Below are 7,584 nucleotides of genomic sequence, written 5' to 3' on the forward strand. Positions count from 1 at the left end.
ATCCCAGACCTGATTCTTCGTTGTTCTGCATTCGTGTGCAGACAGTGCATGAGTCATGAGGAAGTCCAAGATTGAAGCCAGAGCACTGAGTGATAAATGTGATCTCATGGGTGTAACTCAAATGATGCGATGGGACTAAAGACGGACATAGCCTTGGGAGGGCATTGAAAAGAGGCAGACCGAGGAGGAGAGAAGAGTGTTAAGAAGCTACGTGCCTGCTTCGGAAATCCTCAAAGCCAAGGACTTCCGCGTTGAGGGTGAATCGTGAGGAGGAGCGGCCCCTCGGGAGATAATAGGAGACGGTCCTGGCCCACGTCCCAGAGGACATCAGAGATAGGCTATGGCAAGAAAGGGGAAGGTGGGACCTTGTCTCTTGGGACTCCTTCTTACCAACCAACAAGAGTGCAGCAAGGTCCGCGCTTGCCTGGGTGGCACTCTCCATGCCCAGACGTGGAGGGGGATTGCCGCTCCGACCAAGTCCTGACCAAGATGTGGAATGGCGAAGTGGAGCGGTCACACCGACATAGACTTTGTGGCTGGGAGTGAGGGCAGGCCGACACAGCAGGCACTCCACACCCGAGGATAAAGACGCTCAGGAAAGAGCCTGGGAGGAGAGTCAGCCCTGGAATGGAACTCTGGTTCTGCTGCGGCAAAATATCCCAATGAGGAAGTGAAGGCAGAGGCGACAAAAGAAATCAACATGGTTATAAATGAATGTAGGAACCTGGTTTAGAAGCTCAGAATTTTAAAATAACAGGCACCAAAATCTGACTGAAGGACACGTGACTTAGTGTAGGAAAGAACTGATTGTCCTGCAATAGTCAGTCATTCCCCCTTTTTTCCTTTAGTAATAGCTAATATAGTCTAGTTGGGCAAACGGCCTCCTAGCAAGGACTGTCTCCCAGCCTTCCTTGCAGCTGGGTGTGCCCATGTGACCAAGGTCCAGTCAGTAGAGTGTGAGCAGAAGTCAAATAGGCAGCCTTCAGATCATGTCCTCGGAGAAGAAGTCAGCAGACTTTTTCTCAAAGAGCCAGAAAGTAAATGTTTTAGTTTTTTTTGGCCATATTATCTCTGTTGCAGCCACTCAACTTAGACAACACTAAAGCAAATGAGAGTGGCTATGTTACAGCAAAACAGTATACAGAAACAGGTGGCCAGCCCACAGGCTGCAGTTTGCTGACTCTTGCCTTAGATGAAGGGGCTCATCCTCCATGTCCCCCGGTCCATCTCACAGTCCTGCTCCATGCCCATTGGAATACAAATGAGAAGGCGAGTCCTCGTAACCATGGAGACAAAGGCAAGACCCTAGGGATGCAGCCACGACTTCGAAGGAGCCTGGGCCCTGATGTCTTTGTAGAGCAAGACTGTCACGACAGTGAGACCTCGTGAGAGAGGAGTAATGTCTGTCTTGTTTATGTCATTCTTTGGGATCTCTGGTACACACACGCTCCTAGTGGACAAGAAGAGCAAGACAGGACATCTTTGCTTCTTTCCTGGGGGGTTCCTGATGGACAAGTGGAAAATAAGGTAGTCTTAACCAGGTGCCCATCACCTGGTTCTCTGCATCCCTGGCTCTCTGGTTTATTCCACGGGAGCCCTACACAGGGCCACTCCCTCCGGCAAAGTCCACATCTGAACTATAGCGCCCATCGGCCACCAAGACCTAAGAGAGGAAAGGGAGTCCCGATACCCATGTGAGGAGGCATGGAGAGGGAGCCAGGTGGCCCAGCTGCAACGTTTTCCAATTTAGCCTCATGACAGGAGGGCACCAGAAAGAGAAAGAAAGGAGGGGTAAGAGAGGGTCTCCTATGGGCTCCACATCTCAGGCTCCTGGAAGCAGGAAATGGAAAAGAGGTTGATCTACTGCACCTAACCCGCTACCGGGGCCCAGCCGATGGTGTGGGCGCTCACCGTTTAGATCTGTGTTCCCTCCTTGCAGTGAACAGCAAGATGGAACTGGAAGAACATCACTCCCCATTCCTCAACCAACTCCATCCACCCAATCTGCTAAGCGTTGCAGATTATGTTCAGAACAAAAAAAGAACAGAGAACAGATAATCCCACAAGGACTGTCTGGAACAGATTTCAAAGCCTAACACAGGTTATGTTGCTCTCTAACTTCTCTCTGTTCACCTTTCGTATCTTTTCAAGGTAGGACTCCTTACTTCTTTTCTGCAAAGTAAGACAGGCCGTAAGTGACAGGTCAGAGCTGTTCACAGGACTGGGAATGCTGCAAACCCTCCTAGGTGTAGGTAAAAACCTCGCGTCCGGTGACTGCATGTGCTTAAACCAAGACAGAAGTCTGCTGAGGCTCGAGAAGCTGCAGTGTGGCTGCTTCTGTCACCTAGCTCCAACTGATAGAGGACACATTTTCCCCCCAAGCAAAATGTTTTCTGTTTTTCTTTAAAAGACATGTAGGGATGGGATGGCAAACTCACTTTACAAACTAAAGATTGCTTTTATCTCCTGGAACTTACTTTCTCAACAAGATCCTTTTCTACTCATAGAGATACCACTTGCTTATATTCTAACTAAACTGGGATACCCACTCTTGGCACCTACAGTGTAAGAGGGCTTTCTACCCCAAGGCTGCCATGTTGTGAGGAAGTCCAAGCCATGTGGAGGGGTAACAAACAGGCCCTGAGTCAACCTTCCAAACTGAGCCCAGCCTTCAAATCATCCTGGGCAAAATGCTAGAGATGAGTAAGGAAGCCTCCAGGTGGTTCCAGCTCCTCGCCATTCTAGTCTTCCCAGCTGAGGCTTCAAACATCAAGGGACAGAGACAAGCCATGCCTGTGGTACCCCATCCAATAGATGGTGGTTGTGTGATGCGACAAGTTTTGGGGTGGTTTATTACAAGCAGCGGGTACCTGGAACAGCTCTGGAGCAGGCATCAGAGATGTCTGGTTGTGGAGCATTTGGAAGAAGAGAAAGATGAAACTGAGAATTGTCTTGTATCAATAAAACAGCAAAGTAATGTTTCTTCCCAACAGGGGAACAGTTGCAAAAATGCCGACAGCTTCAGGCTGCAGTCTCCCTTCCTCCACCAGGTGGGGTGGATGCACTGGCCACTGCCTCCGGGCCATTCCCCACTGCGCGGCGCGGCGGTGAGAACAGTGAGAACGGGTCCCCTGATGTCGCAGTACTATGGATGGCCCCACCCCAGCTTGGCTCTCCGGCTCCCAGGCTGCAGACGGCAGAGCCTCTGAAGAAAGGTAGGTCCTGAAAACAAAATCCCCTGGCGGATCTGCCACCCCACTGCAGGAACCACGCTCCCTGCAGTGGGAACCCCTTCACTGCAGACCCTGTGCTGCATCCTGGAAGGAGAAGGAAGAAAGGGGGGGTCTTCGAGGGCAGTAAGGAGGGAGAAGGACAGACTTTCACCCCAGAAGGGAAAGGGCTAGAGTGTAATTAGGGCCAGAAAGTGGGGAGAGGTCCCATGCCCTGATTCTAGGCAGTGTCCAGGAGGTGACAGGGCCTTGGAGGGAATGGCATCCAGCTACACTCAGGAAGGGTGGACCCTAGGCACAGAGCTCACACCCCAACCCCATAATCCCCACATCCCAAGGGGCTCAAAATCAGCGAGGCTCTCCGAGGCCAGAGGAGACACAAGGCTGGGACGGTGAATAGTCTTACAGTTACTGTTGTGACCAAAGAGGCCATTTTGAGGCCTCAGTACTGCCTGAGACTCTGGGATCTTGAAAAAACTTCGAGATTGGAGCAAGGCAGCTCAATGACATGCCTGAGATTGAATCTCTTACCAGTTCAGTGGGATAGTGGCTTGGAGTCAGATTTAGATTAAATTAGAAAAAAAATGAAGAAATATGCCAAACCACTACAGCTTTGCAATCCCTCAGGCAGACCATAACCACACCGCTCACTCCCATCTACCAGCAAGCAAGTGGCGACTAACACAGGAAGCTCTCTGTGACCTGGAGTCAGGGTTTTATATACTCCCTCCTCACCAGGTTAGATGCCCACCAGTTGTGTACAGGGATCTGTCAGGGAACTCCCCAATCCTCCATCCTGAGGTCTTGCTAGAACGGGCTGTCAGGGCGATCTCCGACCAGAGTTGATGGGGAAGCAGGGCGCAGTTCTAGAAGCGGGGAGGGCAGTGCCCACTGGTGGGCATATGGCATGGAGCGGGCCATCGTTTCACAAAGAGGCCCATCGCCCATATGACAGCAGTGGGCAAGACTGGCTCATCTTCAACTCCGGTGTGACCAGGCAGGGGTCTTGCTGCATTCCCAGCCTTTATTAGCCAGGGCACACCCGTCCACCGCATGATGGGATTGAACTGCGACAAGAGCTGGACGGTAGCCAAGCTGTGCGAGGGCCCCTAGGTGTTTAAGAGGCAGTTAGCCCACTTGGTGCTTTCAGACAAAATGTCAGCTGCTCATCATGGCTCACGAGTAGGGTGTGATCCAAGCCCTGATGACCTCGTTACATCTCCAGCCACTTCCCAGCGCTGTCCCACCCCATCCCAGCTCCAACCTCACTGAGCCGCTTCTAATCCCTTGAAAGAGTCGTGTTCTCTCCTGCCTCGTGGCTCTTCCGTGCACTACTCCATATACTGGAACACTCCGTTCTGTCACTTAGTCCATCTTACTTATCCCTCAGGACCCAACATGGTCGTCTTCTCTAGGAAGTCCCCTCAACGGCCAACTCTGCATTGAGAGTCTGCTCTAGGCCTCCCAGAGCACCCTGATTTCCTGTCTCAGACCTTGAAGTGCCCCTTATCCAGGATTGTTTGTCCCGTGGGTTAGTGCGTAAGCTCTTGGACACAGACGCTGTCCATTTTGTTTATCGTGGTATCTGCAGCGCCTCATGTCTGATGAGGGAGGAGGGAAAGGAAAGGACGAGAAGGTCATTGCCCCCCTTTGCCTTCCCCAAAGTCTTGTGACTTCCTTGCCTGGAAGCTCTTCCATAAGGAAACCCAGCACCTGGCCTAGCTGACACCTTGGTCGGGGTTAAGGAAGGTGCGTCTCCAGAACCCACAGTGTCTTCTGTCTGGCTTCAGGACAGGCTGCGGCGAGGACACCGGGGATGGCTGGCAGCTGCGTTGCCGAGAGGAAATTTCAACTGTAGCCACACAGAAAAATAGAGGTCACAGCTGAGTGGAAAGACTGCATCTGTGTGAGGTGAGATGAAAGAACATATTGTAGGACGTCCAAAAAGTGTCCTTCGGGGAGGGTCCATGCTCTTCTGGGGTGACCAACTCATCAGGTTTGCCTGAGACTCTCCTGGTTTTAAAACTCAAAGTCCCATGTCCTGGGAGATCTCTCAGTCCTGGACACACCAAGAGAGCTGGTTGCTTCTCTTTCTCCATGTGACTATGAGAGAAGCCAGCTTGGAACCATGAGATGGGTACCACGTGCTGGGGATGTCAAGGCTAAGCTTCTAGAATGGCACTGGCACAGTGACTTCAAGTGGCTCAAGTTGCCCTGAGTCAGGATCCCCTGAGCTGGGATCTCTGATGATGCCCTTTAGGCTTTGTTTACCAGACAGAAAAATAAGCTTCTGCATTGTTTAAGCTTCTGGTTTTTTTTTTTTTTTTTTTTTGAGTTTTTCTGCCACAGCAGCTCTACCTAATCCTAACAATACAGGACGAGAGCCTGGACAGGTGCTGGGGTGTTGGAGGCCAGCTCTGTTATGCTGCCAGTCATACATGTGGAGGGGTTAGTCCCGGAAACATCCAGTATCTTCTATAGAGGACCTCAGGGGCCGCCCCGGGAGCGAGGGGCTGACCTTATGATGGAGTTTCTACCTCACCTCGCCAAAGGCGTCAGGGCTTCCTGCTCTCATTTCCTTTGACAAAATGGTTCCCTTCCCAAAAAGCTGTTTGAAAGCCTTCCGTTTTTAAAGGGATGGTGATGGCCTGACGAGCTGTCCCACTCTGGCCCTCCCCCTCCTGGCTGTTTAGCCACTTCTCACCCCCATACGTATGAACGGCACAGAATCCATTCAGACAGACGTGATAATGAATCAAAAAGAAAAAGGAGGTCGAATCCTAGAAAATGTTGCGTAAGCCTAAACCTCAGGAGAGACCTGGCACCAGGTGGTGAGGCTGGCAGTGGCCCCGAGGGGACTTGCTGCTACAGGTACCTCTCCAGGGGCCACCTGGGGAAGGAAACCTCCTCCTGGGGGTGTTGCATCACACCCCAGGTGGCCTTGTTTCTAACAAAGCACTGCCGTTCCTGGAAATACTGGCCTCAGGTGCACCTGTGCAACCCAGGAGCTGTCCGGGTGTGTGGGTGAGACTGAGTGGGCTGTCGGGCCGGGGATGAGGGCTCATGGGGTTACGTACAGATGCACATTTCATGAACCTGGGGGCCAGGAGTTCCCTTCTTGCCCCACTGTTGGCTGGTTTGGAGGTGCCAGCAGAGCCCTGTGCTGGAGGAACAATGGGGACCAAGATGCCTAGGGCAAATAGCATAGAACAGGGGGTTTCTGAAGGCACACAAGCAAGCAGAGCTGGGCCAGCTCTCCCAGCCCAACCCTCGAAGTGAGGGCCTTGCTGTATCTCACTTCCTGACCGTGCCTCAGTTTCCTCTTCTGCAGCATGAGGAAACAGGAAAGCCTCCTTCACGAGCGCTATGAGGGTGGGGTGCAAAAACTCAGTCCCAGACCTGGTTCGGTGTGGCCGGGCCGGTAGTTGAGGCCTAGCCCTTCTCACAGTGTCGCAGTCCAGCTGTCAGTCAGGGCTGCAGTCCTTTGAAGGCCTGACGGGGGCTGGCGGGTTCACTCCCAAGATGGCTCACTCGCAAGGCTGTTGGCAGGAGGCCTCAGCTCCTCTCCACATGGGCCTCTCCCTAGAGCTGCGTGAGTATCTTCACCATATGGCAGCTGTCTTCCCTAGCGATCCAAGGGAGAGAACCAGCTGGAAGCCACAGTGACTTTTATGACTAGCCTTGAAATTGCACACTGTCATTTCTGCAGTTCCCTAGTGTTTATACAGGCCAGCCCTGTTTAATGCTGGAGGGACTATACCAGGGCATGAGTACCGGGACGTGGAGATCACTAGGGCTATCTTCAAGGCTGGCACCACAGTGACCTGTCCTGGAACACCTGCTCTCTACCTTCTTGTGTGATATTGTGTTACCTATTGATATTGCATTGCTTGTAGCCTGAAGCATCCTGATCCCTTCCCGAAAGTCCCTTTTTGGCTTAAGGTGGCCAGAGTTGATTCTGTGACTTACAGTTGAAGCCCTTGACTGACACCACAGAGTAAGCCTAGCCTGTCAGCCTTGTTTAGGGCAGAGGGAAAAGGGGCGGGCCGTTGGGCGCAGGCACCCTCTGTGACTCTTGCTCCGAGCCTCACAAGTCTGGCTGGGCTTTCTGGGCTCCAAGAACAAGTGCTGTGAGGGGAGAGAAAGCCTACTTTAGCATGCCTAAGTGGTCCTGGTGAGTTAAAAATAAAAACAGGAAGAAAAATGCTTACTGTAATGACATGACTAGTTCTGTCATGGCCAAGTCTCTGTGGGGGGACGGAACCCTTCTCCTTCTTGCTCTCCTGTCCAAGAGTCCCTGCTTAACTTTGGGACTGGACTCCTTCCCGCAGAAATCCCAGGCTCTGTCCCTTGG

The sequence above is a fragment of the Pteropus medius genome, unplaced genomic scaffold (assembly GCF_902729225.1).
Source record: "Pteropus medius unplaced genomic scaffold, Ma_sr-lr_union100, whole genome shotgun sequence".
Lineage (NCBI taxonomy): Eukaryota > Metazoa > Chordata > Mammalia > Chiroptera > Pteropodidae > Pteropus > Pteropus medius.